At 46.0% G+C, this 16,717-nt stretch overlaps 1 protein-coding gene across 1 annotated transcript in view; it reads right to left on the reverse strand.

Moving 5' to 3' along the window:
* plxna3 (plexin A3) overlaps nucleotides 1-8,128 on the reverse strand; it is a 106,783-nt gene extending 98,655 nt beyond the window's left edge. The window contains exon 1 of the mRNA XM_071458785.1: nucleotides 7,743-8,128. The gene's annotated coding sequence lies outside the window, so the exon portion shown is untranslated. The remainder of the gene's footprint in view (nucleotides 1-7,742) is intronic.
* Between the last annotated feature and the right edge of the window lie 8,589 nt (nucleotides 8,129-16,717).

The following is a 16,717-nucleotide window of genomic DNA, read 5'->3' on the forward strand; positions in this document are numbered from 1 at the left end:
TAGATAAAAGATCTTTGGATAGTTAAGTGAGGTGATGAGTCATGTGACCTCTTGTTTGAATGAATCAGTCCGTGTCTCACCTGACTTCAGAGTCAAACTAACCAGTTACACAAAAGTGTCGTCTTCACACTCGGACTCACAACCAGACCTTCACACAGCTGAGGCTTTAACTGAGCTGGTCAAAGACACGTGGGTTCTATTCCAGCTCATTTTCTTTTTTTTTATTATTTACCTGTTTGATCAGAACATTTCAGTTTGTTCATGTCGTGTGTTTCAGTCTGTTTTGTCCTTGTGTGAAAAAAATTAAAAACACTTCACTAGACCTCATGAAGGACAAACACACAAAACACGGCCCTGAACACTGGATGTAAACACACACACAAGCATGTATGTATTTGACCCTGGCCTCTCAAAGGACTGAACACACACACACACACACACACACACACACACACACACACACAGGATGAGCTGAGGAGCAGGCAGGAAACAATCAGCTGACACTCCTCACTTCCTCCTTCGATGCCCCCTGACCTCCAGCAGCTGTGTGTGTGTGTGTGTGTGTGTGTGTGTGTGTGTGTGTGAATGAAGTCATCACCTACAATAAGAAACTCAGTGACTTGTGTGTGATACAGTTGTGTTTGAGCAACAAATCAGTCGTTTAAAAAACTCAAATCTACAAACATCCAGAAAACCAGCGACTCCAACACACAGGCTCCTCCCCCAGGTAGGTTAAGACACGCCCAGGTAGACTGCACACCTGACAGGAGACCAGGAGTCTTCTCCATGCTAACCTCTAATGATAGCCCACATATGAGGTGTTTAGGGGACATCTGTAAAGTGTAGCAACAGAGAACAACTGGTTTACAGTCTCCCCCTCTGAGCGGCACATCGGTCACAGGCCACGCCTCCCACCACCACCAGTAACCTCACATGTAAACGGGAACGAACAAACATGGGAATTGTGCTGTGTGGAGTTTATGGCTGACACAAATATTCCAAACATGTCAGACATTTCACAGGAAGTTGACCTTTCTTCAGTCTCGTGGTTCAGTCGGAGCTGTGAGTCCAGCTTCATGTAGTTTTATATGCTGAGTTCCATCCACATGTTTTTATCCACATTTTCATTTCACACATGAAAACCTGAGTGAAAACATGAAAAACACAAATCAGTGAGGAAAAAGTTTCCTGTTTTCTGGTGTGTGGATAAAAACCAGACGAATCAGACTTAATGAAGCGCTGACCATGTGACTTCACGTGGAGAGAATCAGCTCCGCCAGCTGTCGACAGCTGTGGAAACTAGCCACTAGCACCAACCTTTTTTTCCCTCTGCACCCATAATGCATCACTGCCCCGGGTCAGGGGTTACCAACCTGGGGTTCCGGACCTCCCAAAGGGTTCACAGATAAATGTGAAGGATTCTGATTGGAGCAGCTCTACCTGATGTTTCACAGAAACAGAGAATAAAGGTGGAGGAGTGGGAGACGTCTCAGTCCTCCACCTGCGGAGCAGCTGGTGGAGACCAAACACTGAGCTCACAGGGCGGGAAACTGGACCGAGCCTCATCAGCTGACACAGCTGGATGTGAAGATAAACAGCTGATCACAGGCGACGATTGAGAACTACAGAACAAACTGACCTGTCAACGCAACGAACAAAATCATGGTCAACAAACAATTCTGAGCTTTCAGCCACACGTCATGGTCTTCATCTTCATCTATCTGTGCCGACGACACTGTTACAAGACAAAGAGGTTACACACAACAGCTACACGACATCTGATCAGCAAACAACACAACTGCACCACAACCACAGCCGGAGGTGACAGAGCTCAGTGTGACGGGCCTCCTGGGCACAGGACCAGGGGCCCAAAGAGTCCGGGGCCCTGGGGCCAGAGCCCAACTGACTGTCAACATTTCAGTCGATGAAACAACTGTAAAGAGACAAAAAAAACCTACAAAACACACAACACTACCACAGACACACACAAATCAACTACAAAGATGTGCAACACATCCACAGACACACAAAATAACGATAAAAACATTCAGGACAACAAAAGAAACACAACAGCACAGCTTCAGGACGAACTGACAGCGAAACGTGAAAATAAAGTCTGTCTCTGTCGGCTGACTCAGCGTTTCCTCAGGCTGACTCCACCACTGACTCAGCGTGTGTGTGTGTGTGTGTGTGAGTCTAATTGTATATTAATAAAGAATGATGTGTGTTTTTCTGTGTGTGTTGAAGAGACGCAATCGTTTAGACTCAATTACAGAAACAGACAAAGCACACACACACACACACGCACGCACACACACACACACACACACACACACACACACACACACACACACACACACACACACACACACACAGCAGCAGGTAACATGTTGACCTGGTTTCATCAACTCCAGTTAAGTCCACACACATAGATAGATACGATCAATATTCTATAATCAGCAGCAGTGATGGAAGAGAGGAGGAAATCCCATCATCTCCTGATCTATGTCTGCACCACACACACACACACACACACACACACACACACACACACACATATATGGAAAAAGTGACGTGTGATGATCTGCAGCAGGAAAGTGAAGCTCAGCTCAGTGTGGAAAAAAGGTTCCAGTTAGAACCTCTGAACAGGAACCGCAGCTCGCTGTGACACGTTCCCTGAGGGCCGTCAGCTGATCAAAGCTGATCACAGTGATTCGTCCATTAATCGATTAATCAGTCGGATAAAATGAATCAGAAACTGATTTGATTATTAATGAATCATTTCAGTTGTTTTCCAGCAGAAAAGAAAAATGTCTGGCTCCAGTTTCTCCTCTGGACCCACAGTGAACTGGATCCTCTGGGTTCTGGTCTGTCGTAGTCTGGGGTCTGAACTTTGGGGTCTGGGAAATTCTTTATTTTAATTTCTTGACATTTTAACGATTCATCGATGAGATAATCAGCAGATTCATCAATAACAATCATTAGTCGCAGGTTTAAATGTGATCATTTAATTCTTTGTCACAGTCTGATGCTGTAACAGTGCACTGAGGCCCCTACTGGCCCCCCACCTACGGCCCTCAGTGCACTGTGTACGTCCATCGTGGACTCACTCATGGATCCAGACTCTAAAGTCAGAGTCCTGAACCACTGAGGAGCAGCTGCTGGTCCTGATGATGATGATAAAACATCTGTCCTGATGTGTTGGTCCTGGTCCCCCCCTGAACTCATCACCTCCTCCAGGCTGCTCATCAAACTGTTCTCACATTTAACCACAGAGGCTCCGGCTCCGGAGAACAGACCACTACTGCAGCGGTCTGACACCAGGGATTCAATCTACAGCTGAGACCTTCACCAAGGGGTCGTCCTCTCACCTGTCTGTCTGCCTGTCTGCCTGTCTGTCTGCCTGTCTGTCTGTCTTTCTGACTGCCTGCCTGTCTCACTGTCTGTCTCACTGTCTGTCTGACTGTCTCCCTGAATGTCTGTCTGTCTGTCTGTCTCACTGTCTGTCTCACTGTCTGTCTCTCTGTCTGTCTGTCTCTCTGTCTCTCTGACTGTCAGTCTGTCTCACTGTCTGTCTCACTGTCTGTCTCACTGTCTGTCTGTCTCTCTGACTGTCTGTCTCACTGTCTGTCTGTCTCACTGTCTGTCTCACTGTCTGTCTCACTGTCTGTCTCACTGTCTGTCTGACTGTCTCCCTGAATGTCTGTCTGTCTGTCTGACTGTCTCCCTGAATGTCTGTCTGTCTGTCTCACTGTCTGTCTGACTGTCTCTCTGTCTGTCTGACTGTCTGTCTCACTGTCTGTCTCTCTGTCTGTCTCTCTGACTGTCGGTCTATCTGACTGTCTGTCTCACTGTCTGTCTCACTGTCTGTCTGTCTGTCTCTCTGACTGTCTGTCTGTCTGTCTCACTGTCTGTCTGTCTCTCTGACTGTCTGTCTGTCTGTCTCTCTGTCTGTCTTTCTGTCTGACTGTCTCTCTGTCTCACTGTCTGTCTCACTGTCTGTCTGTCTGTCTGTCTCTCTGACTGTCTGTCTGTCTGTCTCTCTGTCTGTCTTTCTGTCTGACTGTCTCTCTGTCTCACTGTCTGTCTCACTGTCTGTCTGTCTGTCTGACTGTCTCTCTGTCTGTCTGTCTCTCTGTCTGTCTGACTGTCTGTCTCACTGTCTGTCTGTCTCTCTGACTGCCTGTCTGTCTGCAGTATTTTTGCACCAAGTATGATGGGGTGAGGTCTGGACCAGGTAGGAACACATTAAATGTTGGTGCTGATTGGATTAAAGGGGCGGATCCATGTGATCTTCATCTACAGTCAGACGTGTTCATGGTGTTGAGATCTGTGACTTTGTAGAGTTTGGATCAGACCCTGATAATAATCTGGATCAATAACAGTGATCTGTTACAGTTTGAACAGTCAAACTGAGAAGCAGCTTCATCCGTCTACAGAAGTTTCCCATCTGAAAACCTGAACCAATCACCTCAAACAGTTTCTGATTAATTTTGTTTTGATTAACTGATCAATTGATCGACTGATCTTTGCTGTTTGGTGTTGGACGTTTTAACGTGTTGACCTGATGACGGCGCTGGAGGAGGAGTCAGAGTGATGTCACCTCACTCTGAGAGAAGATGAAGAAAGTGCAGATGTAAAAACTGTTTGTTTCAAACTGTTCAGTAACGTGTTGTGTTTACATGACGAGTCACTTCTGTGTTTATCAGTGAACCAACATCATGTAAACTCAGCTCCTGACGCCTGATCCAGATCCAAACCAGCTCCACCACAGACTCTGATGTGGTCTGAGGAGGTGACATCAGTCACATGGATTCTTCATTTCAGTTGTTTCTCAAATGTGCATTTTACCAGTTTCTTCAGACAGTGAAGGCAACATCTGTTTTTCACTGTTGCTGAGACGTTAGAACGTGTTCTCTTCATTAATGAGACGTTTTTCACTGTTTCCTGACATTTTATTCACTGAACAGTCGATTATTGATTATTAAAGAAAATATCTATCAGATGTATTGATGGTGAACAGAACAGCTGGTTGCAGCCTGACGTTCTCTCTCCTGATGGAACAACTCAACCTCACTGAGGTTCTTCTGTTGACGACTTGATACACAGGAAAAACTTTACAGCTGACCTGAGTTCAGGTGGTAAACCTGGACTTTGAGACAGAGTCTCTCTATAAGACCAGGGTCCTGGATCTGTCGCCTGATGGAGGTCCGGCCTGGGTCAGACTGCAGCTCTTCATGCTCATCCTCACTTTCTGACATTGAAACACACACTGATCATCACAGTGTGTGTGTGTGTGTGTGTGTGTGTGTGTGTGTTTCAGACACTGCTGCTCTTTATCTGATTATTCTGAAACTAAATGTCATAAAACAGTGAAAACACATTCTCAGCTTCTCAGAGACCAAAGTGACAAAAATCAAAAACCTGCAGAAACGAGTTCAAGTTTCTGAGGAGCTGGAAACAGCGGAAATGATTTTCAGAATATTTCCCAGAATTACTCAGTCAGTCGATGAATTCTTCCAGCTGCACACACGTAGCTGCAGGTTCTCTCAGCCTGGACCGAGCTCCGTCAGGTTCTGGTCTAGAACGTGGAACCACAGATGCTGCAGTGTGTAAATGTCTGATTATTGTGGAACGTCTTTAATTTTGATTTTAGTTTTGATTTGAATGATTTAGGATTTTTTCTCATTTTCTCTCACATGGTTGAAACGCTGATTGGCTCATTGATTGGCTCAGTGATTAGTTGATTAATTGATCAGTGAGCAGCTGATCAGGTTCTAATGACTGTATCTGATCTTACACTGAGCGTGTTTGGGTTCTGGACAGAACATCATAACTGTGGACGTCTCACTGATGCAGCTGTGATTGATTCTAAACTATTAATTATCTAAATTATTGGTAGTTTATAATAAACTGATCATCATTTGGTTCATCATCTGAATCCGTTTATTATTTTCCTTGTTACGGATCATCTGCTGCTCTTATTTTGTAATCTTACCTTCATTTCCTGTTCGTCTCTTTAATTTGTTCTGATTCATTTTCTCGTATTTAATCTGCATGAGTCTGTTTTATGATCCAGAGCCTCTGTGAACACGTTTTATAGATTTAATCTGAAACTGATGATTGTTTTCATTTTTGATGAATCATCAATAAGTCGTCTGTTCAAGTCTCAGAAACACAGAACTGATCAGTTCACTGTCACATCAGAGAAATTGATCCATTTCAATCAATGATCAATAATCAAAACATGCAGCTGCAGATTCAAATCGTTTCAGCTCTGATCTGCTGCACAGGTAATCACTACTGATCAATGTGATTATTGATTAGTTGAACATGCTTGAACATGAACATGATTCAAACCCTGAGACGTATTTTGTGCTGGAGCTCAGAACCGAACCTCCATCTTCACCTGATCCATAGCATTATCGATCAGATTATTGATCAGGTGAACATCTATTATTGGGGCACATGTGGCTGAGACCTGCTGCTGCTCACATCATTTACATTTACCCATCCATCATCATACAACCAATCATATTGGTTATTGATTACAGGCAGTGTGTGGGTTGTTTTCCTGCTGTGGACTGATCGTTTATTATAGAACTGATCATATTACCGATTCTTTTGATTACTGATTACCTCCTTAACACGTCACCCTGCAGGAAACTGTGCTGTTTGGTCCAAAAAATCTGATTCTGGATGTTTATTGTTCAACTGATCACATCAACATCACATCAAAACACATGTCTGATAATCGATTAAAATGAGAATTGAGTATCAGAAATGTGTTTTGCGGGAAATCAGGTCAGTTTGAAGCAGAGCATCACAAATCAAAGATCAACTGATTGGATTTCTGATTGATAACAACCTTAGGCTCGGTGTGACTGTAGCCTAAATCATGTGCATCCATCACAGTTTGATCAACACGATCGTGTCTGTGAAATAGATCAATAAGAAGCCGAACAGTTCGATCAGATCTCCGGAATCGACGCGGATCGATCGCTGGGTTCTGAGAGCGGAGCCGCTTCAGAGGATGGAGGCTGCTCTCCGGCACATGGACGGACGGATGAAGGCGGATTCGGACGAACACCAGGCTGGATTCGGAGCGTGAATCCCGGGCAGCAGCCGCAGGTTTGTCCGCGGAGCTCGGAGCGACGTCTCCGCCGTTTCAGCTGCGATTTAAAGCGTTTTTCCTGCTGCCTCCCCCTTTTGTTCTTCTTTAATGGATCGGCGTCTGGAGCCTCGCTACCTCCCAGACCCCCTCCTCCCCTGCTCCTCCACCTCCCCCACCACTCTCCCCTCCACCACACACTGAAAAACACACATTTGCGGCCACTGAACGCGTCTTTACGCAGAGAACTGAGCGGTTTCAAACGGGCGGAGAATGCGAAGCGAACCGCAGCGAGGCCGAGCTGCCTCCAGAAATACCCCGAGTGCAACAACAGTCCCACCTGGGGTATCAACCCCCCCAGCCCTGCTGCCTCTCCCCCACTCCCTACGTGGGAAAACGGTGGAAAAAAGGGGAAATTTCCACGCGTAAAACCCTGGAGCAGGAGCAGCGGTGATGCGGCGGGAGACGAGGCGTTTTCCCCCCAAACATCCACACACAGACACCCCCCCCCCCCCCACCCCCCACCCCCCACCTCCACCGCCCCGCTACCCCCAGATCTGCCACCCGGACCTTGAAAACACCCCCCCCCCCAACCTCTCCACCCAGAACCTCCAGAACCCCCCGGACCTACCTGGACGGACACGCGCAGAAAAGTCAGTTATTTAAATCCACAGTCCCACGCGCTGCTGCTGCCTTTCTTCTTCTTCTTCTTCTTCTTCTTCTTCTTCTTCTCTTGTTCTGCACATAGAACCTGAGCGAGCTGAGGTCACGTGTTGGCAGCACGCGCAGTCCGCACAGGTGAAAGATTCCTTTAAAAAGTGACTGAATCCGGATCTGAGGTCCGTGCGCGTCCCCGCTCCCTCACAGCCCGCCTCGGCTCGGCTCGGCTCGGTCTGCCCCTGCTCCGCCACTGCCAGCCCCCATCTGGACCGTACCACTCCGCGCCCGGGTGGGAGGGGCGGGCTCCGTTAGAGGAGCTGAGTGAACCAATGAAACCTCAGTGGATGTGTTTGTTCCAGCTTCAGCCTGCGGAGCGGAGCGGCCCCCGCCGGGGGAGGGAAGGAGGGAGGGTCTCACTGCAGGAGGAGAGAAAACCCGGGGCTTGCAGGAGGAACAGCAGCTGCTCCACACCTCCACCCAGTCTGCTTTGGTCCAGTCCAACTCCTTAATCTGCTGTTTTCCTCCTCCCAAAGCCAGATGTGGAGAGAGAGACTGGCAGAGAGAGTTAGGCGCACAGTGGGAGAGAGAGAGGAATATACAGCGATGCAGTGGAGGTGTATAAATATATGTAGGCTAGAGAGAGAGAGAGAAGTGAGGGGATGCATGAAAATAAAGGAGGATGGAGTTGGACGAGTGAAGCCAAATGAGGAAAGAGAGAGAAGAGGTGGGAATACAGAGAGAGAGAGAGAGAGAGAGTATAGGGAGAAACACACACATGATCCCAGAGATTCATTGTCTCTGAGGATGAATCGCAGCTGTGTCATGAATCAGATGCTGAGTCACAACAAAGAAACACGGTGGAGGAACTGTGACAGACTCCAAACGTGTCGGTGAAGATAGATGTAAACCACGACCAGCTCCACCAATCACAGAGCAGCACAGCCTCCACGTGGCCTGAGAGGTCACCTCCACCTTTTCCTCCACACACACACACACGCGCACACACACACACACAGTCACTGTGATGAAAAGTCAATCTTAAAACACAGGACATGAAATACACAACAGTGGTGTGTAATCACAGGTTAATCACATCCTGACAGACAGACAGAGAGACAGACAGACAGACAGACAGACAGAGGGACAGACAGACAGACAGACAGAGAGACAGACAGACAGACAGACAGACAGAGGGACAGACAGAGGGACAGACAGACAGACAGACAGACAGAGGGACAGACAGACAGACAGACAGACAGAGGGACAGAGAGACAGACAGACAGAGAGACAGAGGAGCCCCCGGAGGAGCTCAGAGGTGAATCCTATGTTAAAGTTTTTTTATTGGATGGCCACTACCCTTTGATCAGTATCAGGTCATTGATTGGTCAGCTGATCTGATGGGAGAGTAAACACAGCGTCCAGGCTGAAACACACTAACACTGTTTTCATGTTTATATAATTAGAACACCATCAGAGACGGCCGGGTGTGTCGGGATGAGAACCAAACACACCCAGTCCCACTGTGGGACTACAGGTGGGGTGACTTACCACCTGTAACTGGACTTTTAATGCATCTCTTCTATAAGAGCCGTGTCACTGGTTCATTAACTGTGTGCCTCTCTTCTGCTTCGTTGTGACATCACAAAGTTCCAGAAGTCCTGACGGCTGGTTTTAAGGCTCAGTGTCTGAATACAGGCTGTGTGCATTTCTCTGTGGACTGAAGCTTTGATACTTTCACAGTATTAATATAGAACCTAGACCTGCTTTAGAATCACAAACACATGGACATCTGCCTTTAGACTGTGGAGCTTTAACCACTTTTAGACTGTGTGGACTTTTACACATCTTTAAATCCTTCACACACATCACACTAATACTTCTGTATTTAACAATAACAGAAAATGAGACGCTGCAGTTTAATAAACAGCGGCTACAGTATTTATTTACGGATCAGCAGAAGTTAGCTTAGCATTAGCCTCAGTGGAGCTGAAGGAATGTACGGTTGTGCTCCACAGGACTGCTAAACAGAGCTGAGGCAGATGATCCTGGTGAAATGAAATAAACGGAGCGGCAGTGAAGTAGCTGTTTAGACCTGTATAAACACAGCAAAACTAATCCAGCTGTCAAATCTGTAAATAACTGAACGCACAGTAGAGTTTGGGCCCGTGTCGGACCTGCACCATCAGCCTGGCTGCAGACTGGCTGTGGTCTGACGGAGCAGCTCCGGAGCAGCAGACACAGTGTTTCCAGAGCAGCTGGAGCCTAAAATAGCCCTGAGTCGGGGCTGGGTTCAGGTTCAGGTTTAGACTGGGGTTAGATCCTGCAGGGTTCTGGGCTGCAGGCAGAGGGTTCACCCTGTAATCAGCTCTGAGTCTGACAGCTCTGGTTTGGCCTCCTCTCTCTCTTTCTGTCTCTGTTTCTCTCTCTGTAATTTTCTTAATTGAAGCCACTTGAGGGGTCTAGCCCTCTCCTCTTTTCATCTTCGCCTTTTTTATTCTTTCCACTTCTTTTATTTCCTTTCCTTTCCTTTCCTTTCCTTTCCTTTCCTTTCCTTTCCCTTCCTTTCCTTTCCTTCTGTATACCAAGAAAGGAGGAAGACTAAAAAGAAAGTGGGGTGAAAAAAAGAGAGGATGGATGTGGGGAGGAGAAGAGAGAGAGAGAGAGAGAGAGAGAGAAGATCAGTAAACATGTGAAGAAGAATCTTCCTGTCTCAGATCCTCACTTTACTGAGTTATTCATCATCACACTGTCTGTGTACTGGACCTTTGTTGTCATGGTAACAATAATAAGCACATGGAAATGGTCATGGTTTGGTAACTACCTTCCCTTTGAATGGTTAGAGCACAGAACACCTGGACCCTGGTCTGACTCTCACCTGGACCCTGGGCTGACTCCTCTGCTCTGTCTCCACTGTCACGTCCTGATAATGACTTGAGGTCCCCACTGAGCCTGTAAGGAGCCTTCACCTGTGATAAACTGCAGCAGACCAGACTGTAACTGAACCTCTCCCTGTCACACCTGTGTCCTCCTCCTTCTCCCCCAACACTGTTTTTACTCTCTCTATTTTTTGTCACTAAAAACATTTCTCACCCCTCCCCCTCCTTCCTCCTCCTCTCTCTCTCTCTCTCTCTCTTCAGTGTAAATTGATGCCGATCACCCGTTAATCTTTTTAAGTCGGCGTGAAACAGCCAGCAGCATGCATGACAATGGACCCCTGTGTGTGTGTGCTTGCATGTGTGTGTGTGTGTGTGTGTGAATGACAATGGGCCTGTTTTTGTGTGTGTGTGTGTCTCTGTGGTTGCAGGACCTACTGCATGCTTCCTTCTTTACATCCCTGCTACTATTACAGAACACATCTGGACCCTGTGTGTGTGTGTATGTGAGTGTGTGTGTGTGTGAGTGTGTGTGTGAGTGTGTGCAGCAGCTGTTGGTTAAATCCTGAGTGAAGTTTATAAGGTCGAAGCCACAGAGCACAACACATTTTCTGTGTCTCTGTCTTTATTTATTTTTATTTCTCTGAGGTTTGTCTGATATCCAACACATCTGCTGTGTGTGTGTGTGTGTGTGTGTGTGTGTGTGTGTGTTTGTGTGCACGTGTGTATTAGATACAGTTTTATTATCCAGAACCCAAACACACTTAAAGCTGAAAACGCAGCTGAACACCACAGTAGACTGATCACATTAATCCATTCCTTGTTGTTGTTGTTGTTGTTGTTGTTGTTCTTCTTCTTCTTCTTCTTCTTCTTCTTCTTCTTCTTCTTCTTCTGCCTCTGCTTCTTCAGTGAAACCCTCTGAGCCTCAGTCAGTCAGACTGTGATACCTTTAAATCAGTGAAAACATGCAGTCATGTAGTTAGCTGTGATTTGCTGTTGGACACACGTGTGATTCGTTATGAACAGAGCTTCTGTCAGTGCTCAGCCAATCAAACGCTTTATGTTATTGATTAAAACTGATATTTACAGTTTCACCATAAAGACAACGAGACAACAAACTGTGGCTACAGCTGCTGCTCACACACTCACAGCTCTGCTACTGTAGCTGACGTCACAGCAGACAAACCAGACAGTGAGACGGCGTCTGGCAGTGATTTAACGTGACTCTGGTTCCTGACTGTTACCAACCAGTCAGCTGTCACAGACATCAGCACAGGGGAGGCAACAACACTGACCTCCACTCAGTGAAACAGAAAAACTAATGTAAAGCACAAACAGAAACTTCTACATCCGTCCTCCAGCCTTCAGCTCTGAGGTCTCTGCACCGTGAACGTCTGCTGTTCACACGCCTCCTCACCTGATCTCAACACGCCTGTTTCTTTTCTTCTTCTCACCTGCTCCTCGTCGGCTGCTCCATCTCTCCATCTTGACAATGTGATTATGTCACGGAGTGTATGTCACCGTCACGCCGCCGCCGGTGAGTGTTCCTGCATGTACTCGTACACACACACACACACACACACACACACACACACACTCTGCCCTCGACCTGAGCCAGATGTTCCATCAGCAGCTGGTGGAGCCCAAACACGGAGCTACCAGAGAGGAACCCTGGACTGAGACTCATCATGAATCATCATGTTGATCAGCAGCAGCTGGAGGTCGAAGGTGATCACACGTCAGAACTGTGAGTCTGCTGTGGAGTCGCTCTGCCCCCCAGTGGCCTAAAACTGATTAATTGTACCTTCATTTCTTCCCTGGGAGACTGAACTCAGGGTGAAAAACTCTCCAGAGTGAGATGGAAGTTCTGCTCATGGGCACTTTGGCAGAGAACACAGTCTCTCTCTCTCTCTCTCTCTCTCTGGGGACGGGACGGCCGCCAGGCGTGGTGCTGAGGTAGTTACCATGGTTACCACTGAGCCTCACTCTGACCTCATTGTTAGCAAAAAAAAACAATGAGGAAAAACTTCAAAGAGGAGCTGCTCAGTTGCCTAGCAACAAGGCTCAGTGGCAGGACTGCTCTCTCTCTCTCTCTCCCCCCGTTTATCCCTCTGTTTCATCACTCTCTCTCTTAAATCACTCTCTCTCTTTTCATCAGTCCATTCCCATCCCTCTCTTTTCATCAGTTCCCCCTCCTCTCTCTCTCTTTTTCAAACTCTTGTTCTCTTACATCACTCTCTCTCTCCACCATCTCTCTTTTTCTATTTTTGTCACTCTTTTCCATTAACTCTCACACATTCTCGCTCTCTCTCTTTCTCTCTCTCCTCCATCACTCTATCTACACATTTACACTTTTCTACCTCCTTCACTCTTTCCCACTGTCAGCTTTGAATTTTCACTTTGCTTTACCGGCATCACATGTGAAAGAAATAAAACATTAACTTTGATCCACACAGATAATCTGAGAAAAGAGTGATGAGCAGTGAATATAAAGAAATCATGTTATATCCAGAAGCTTCATAAATGTGTATTATTATTACTATTTAATGCCTTTATTAGATAGGCGCAGTGAGAGAGACAGAGGGGATGACAGGCAGCAAAGGGCCGCAGGTCGGACTCGAACCCCGGGCCACTGCAGTTAGGACAAAGCCTTGGTAGGGTCTCCACCAGGTGAGCCAGCGAGCCCCTTCATTCTAAACATTACTCACAGTTAGATGGAGACTGACTGGTGTCACAAACACTGAGCCTCACATCACTGCAGAGTCTGTACACAGCACATTATCACATCTTAAAGAGCCTCGGATGAAGATCAGCTGATTCACCTGGTTAACGCCCACATGATGTTTTTATATCATAAAGACACATGATGATGAAATAACCAGTCGACACCATGACTGAGTGTTTCCACCTTGAACCAATCACAGTCTCATAAAAACAGATTCAGACAGTCAGGGATTCATACGTCATAGAACCTGAGGAACCAATCCTGTCAACTTGTGGGGACGGGGGCGGGGCTAAATACACCTGAAACCTTGTCAGTACAGAGAGCCAGAGTTAGCATTAGGACAACCACTAACACTGTGTCAGCCACTGCCAGTTACAAGCTAACAAACAACATATACAATTAAAAGATGCTAACTATGCTAACGGTTCTGATCCGTCTGCTAGTCTCTGATTCTGGTCTCAACAGACTCCTCCTCTGAGTCTGGGTCTGACTGAGGCTCCAACATGAGGCTGAGTCTCTCTGATGTTTCCTCCTCTAACATCTTCATCCTCTCTGCTCTGTCACCTGGACACCTGGAGCCAGCAGGTGGTGGGCGGGGCCAAGGCCTGATCCAGGTTTCTCCATCAGGAAGTCAGAGCAGATGAGCTTCAGACCAATTTTCTATTGTTTTCATTTCATTCTCATGTCTTTACAGTAAATATGAAGCTGCAGTCAGAAGCTGATTAGCTTAGCTTAGCATAAACACTGGGAACAGGGGGAAAGTTAGCCTAGCTCTGTCCAAAGAGAACAACATCCACCTACCAGAATTAGCAGCTGCTCCAACTCTGAGTGTAACAGGTTCATAACCATCTCCATCCATCCATCCATCCATCCAGGGTCACTGTGAATTCATCATTAAATCTCTTGCTGCCTCGCTAATCAGTGTGTTTGTGATGGTTTGTTATGTGAGGTAAACTGAACTATTGTTATATTTGTGTATTAAATTCACCCTGCGTTTTACATTATTGTCGCTCTGTTGTTATGATTTCAGGGTAGATGAGCTGAGAATAAAGGAGGAAACAGATCCTGACACACACATACACACACACACACACAGCTGATGATACTTGTGCTTTGTGGACATCCTTTATTTGCCACAACTCAACACGGAGGGAGTGTTGCACACCGGTGACGTGACGATGCCAGATGTTTGTAAAGTATTAAAGTCCCAGTGAAGCTGAAGTCTGAGCATCTTCCGTTTCTGAGCATGAGATCAATGAAACTGATCTGATCTTCAGGACTACTTGATATTCCAGTGAGGTTTAATGAAATGGTTCAGAGTTGAGTGGATTTCATGGCTTCACGAACGTGTCCTCCATCTGTGGAGAGAGGAGCTGCAGACACCTCCACTCAGATCAGATCAGGAGACTGTGAATGAATCAAACTGCAACCATGAGACTTTCAGAAATGTAAACAAAGCCGACTCTTCACTGCTGCAGCCAGAGGAACCTGCTCTGAGTGAGAGCAGCAGGCACGATGCTGCTCTGTGCACATGAGAATCTGTGTTCATCTCTCACACTCAACATCTCAACATAATTGTGGATATTTTCCACCATTTCCTGACATTTTATTCACTGAACAATCAATAATGTTGGTCATTAAAGAAAAATGTCAGATCTGCTGATGATGAAGATAATTGCTGGTTGCAGCCTGACAGTGATGGAACAACACGACCTTTGTCTTCATCACTGGACTCAGAAAAAATCATTTTACAGAAGAAAACTTTAAAAGAAACGAGCTCAAAAGAAACTAAAACTAATTTTTAAAACTAGACTCTGACACAAGACCAGGTCATTGGTCTTCATGATGGAGGACCAGACATGTTGATGTTGTGCAGCAGTGGTGCTAGTGATCAATCAAAGTACACCAGTGGCCTGAGGGCCCCTGGAGGTCTGGGGCCCCTGGAGGTCTGGAGTGATCCAGCTTTGTTCAATAATATTCAACTGGATCAATTTATGGATATTAAACTGATCAATATATTAAATCAACTGAAGCCTCATCTTCATCTTCATCAGAGCTCAGATTCTCACAGTGTAGTCGTGTCAGGATGACATCACTTCACAGCCAGACATGATTACACACACACACACACACACACACACACACACACACACACACACACACACCAACTCTTTACATGGACATATGACATGAAAAAACATGAATCTGTCCTTTAATCTCTCTCTGGATGCCTGTGGTCTGTTCTCCACCGACAGAGCCAACACCCATGACCTGCGTGTGTGTGTGCGTGAGTGAGTGACTTTTGGTAACTCCTGGCAATAGATGGTGTGTGCTTTGTGCAAAGTAGCAAAATACACACACACACACACACAGCTGGCAGTGGGAGAGTAGCACTTAGTGGTTTTGGAGAATCAGAATTACTGACGGACAAGTGTGTGTGTGTGTGTGTGTGTGTGTGTGTGTGTGTGTGTGTGTGTGCACTGAATCACCACTATCTTTCATAACCTGATTCAGATCTGATGATGTCACACACGCATGCACACACACACACACACACACACACACACACTGGCCAGTCACTGCCAGAGGTTTAATTGAAACCATCTTCTTCCTCCGTGTATCTGTTTGTTCTTTCTCTTTTACAGTTGTCTTGGACCTGGATGCCGTGTGTGTGTGTGTGTGTGTGTGTGTGTGTGTGTGTGTGTGTGAGAGAGAGTTCTTGTTTTTTCTCCTCGTCTCTGAAGTGAAACTGACTTCATCGTCTCTCTCTCACACACACACACACACACACACACACACACACACAGTGTCTGTGTCTCCTGCTGGTTCTCATGTTGCTCTGTTGCCCCCTGGTGGTCAGAACTCAACCTGAAGCCTGTCTGAGTTTTTCCATGTGTCCTCTCTGCTTTAAAACAGTTTATCAAACTGAGCAACTTCTTAACTATTAAAGCTTCATTTGAACTGAACACAGATTCTCTGACAGTGATGAAGCTGTTACTCTCCTCTTCATCACTGCAGCTCAGATTCATACACAAAAATGTCCATATATGAAATAAATGTACATGTAAAATAAAAGCACATATGTAAAAATTAAATATGAAACCTATTTGAAATTGGAAGAATCTCATATATTGACACTCTGTATATGTCGAGCTAATGTAAATATGTATGTCTATGTATGTATGCTTATATTGTAGATGTGTTATATAAATATATATCCATCCCAAAGCCTGTGAGTATGTTGATATTATAAACAGTAGGGTCCAAAGTGTGAGTCCACTTTCCTGAGTATGAAGAAAAACATGTTTAAAATCAATGAGAAAATAATCAGAAAACATAGAATTTTTA

The sequence above is a fragment of the Trachinotus anak genome, unplaced genomic scaffold, assembly GCF_046630095.1.
Source record: "Trachinotus anak isolate AG129_WGS33_773 ecotype Australia unplaced genomic scaffold, CSIRO_AGI_Tana_v1 ptg000022l, whole genome shotgun sequence".
NCBI classification, from domain to species: domain Eukaryota; kingdom Metazoa; phylum Chordata; class Actinopteri; order Carangiformes; family Carangidae; genus Trachinotus; species Trachinotus anak.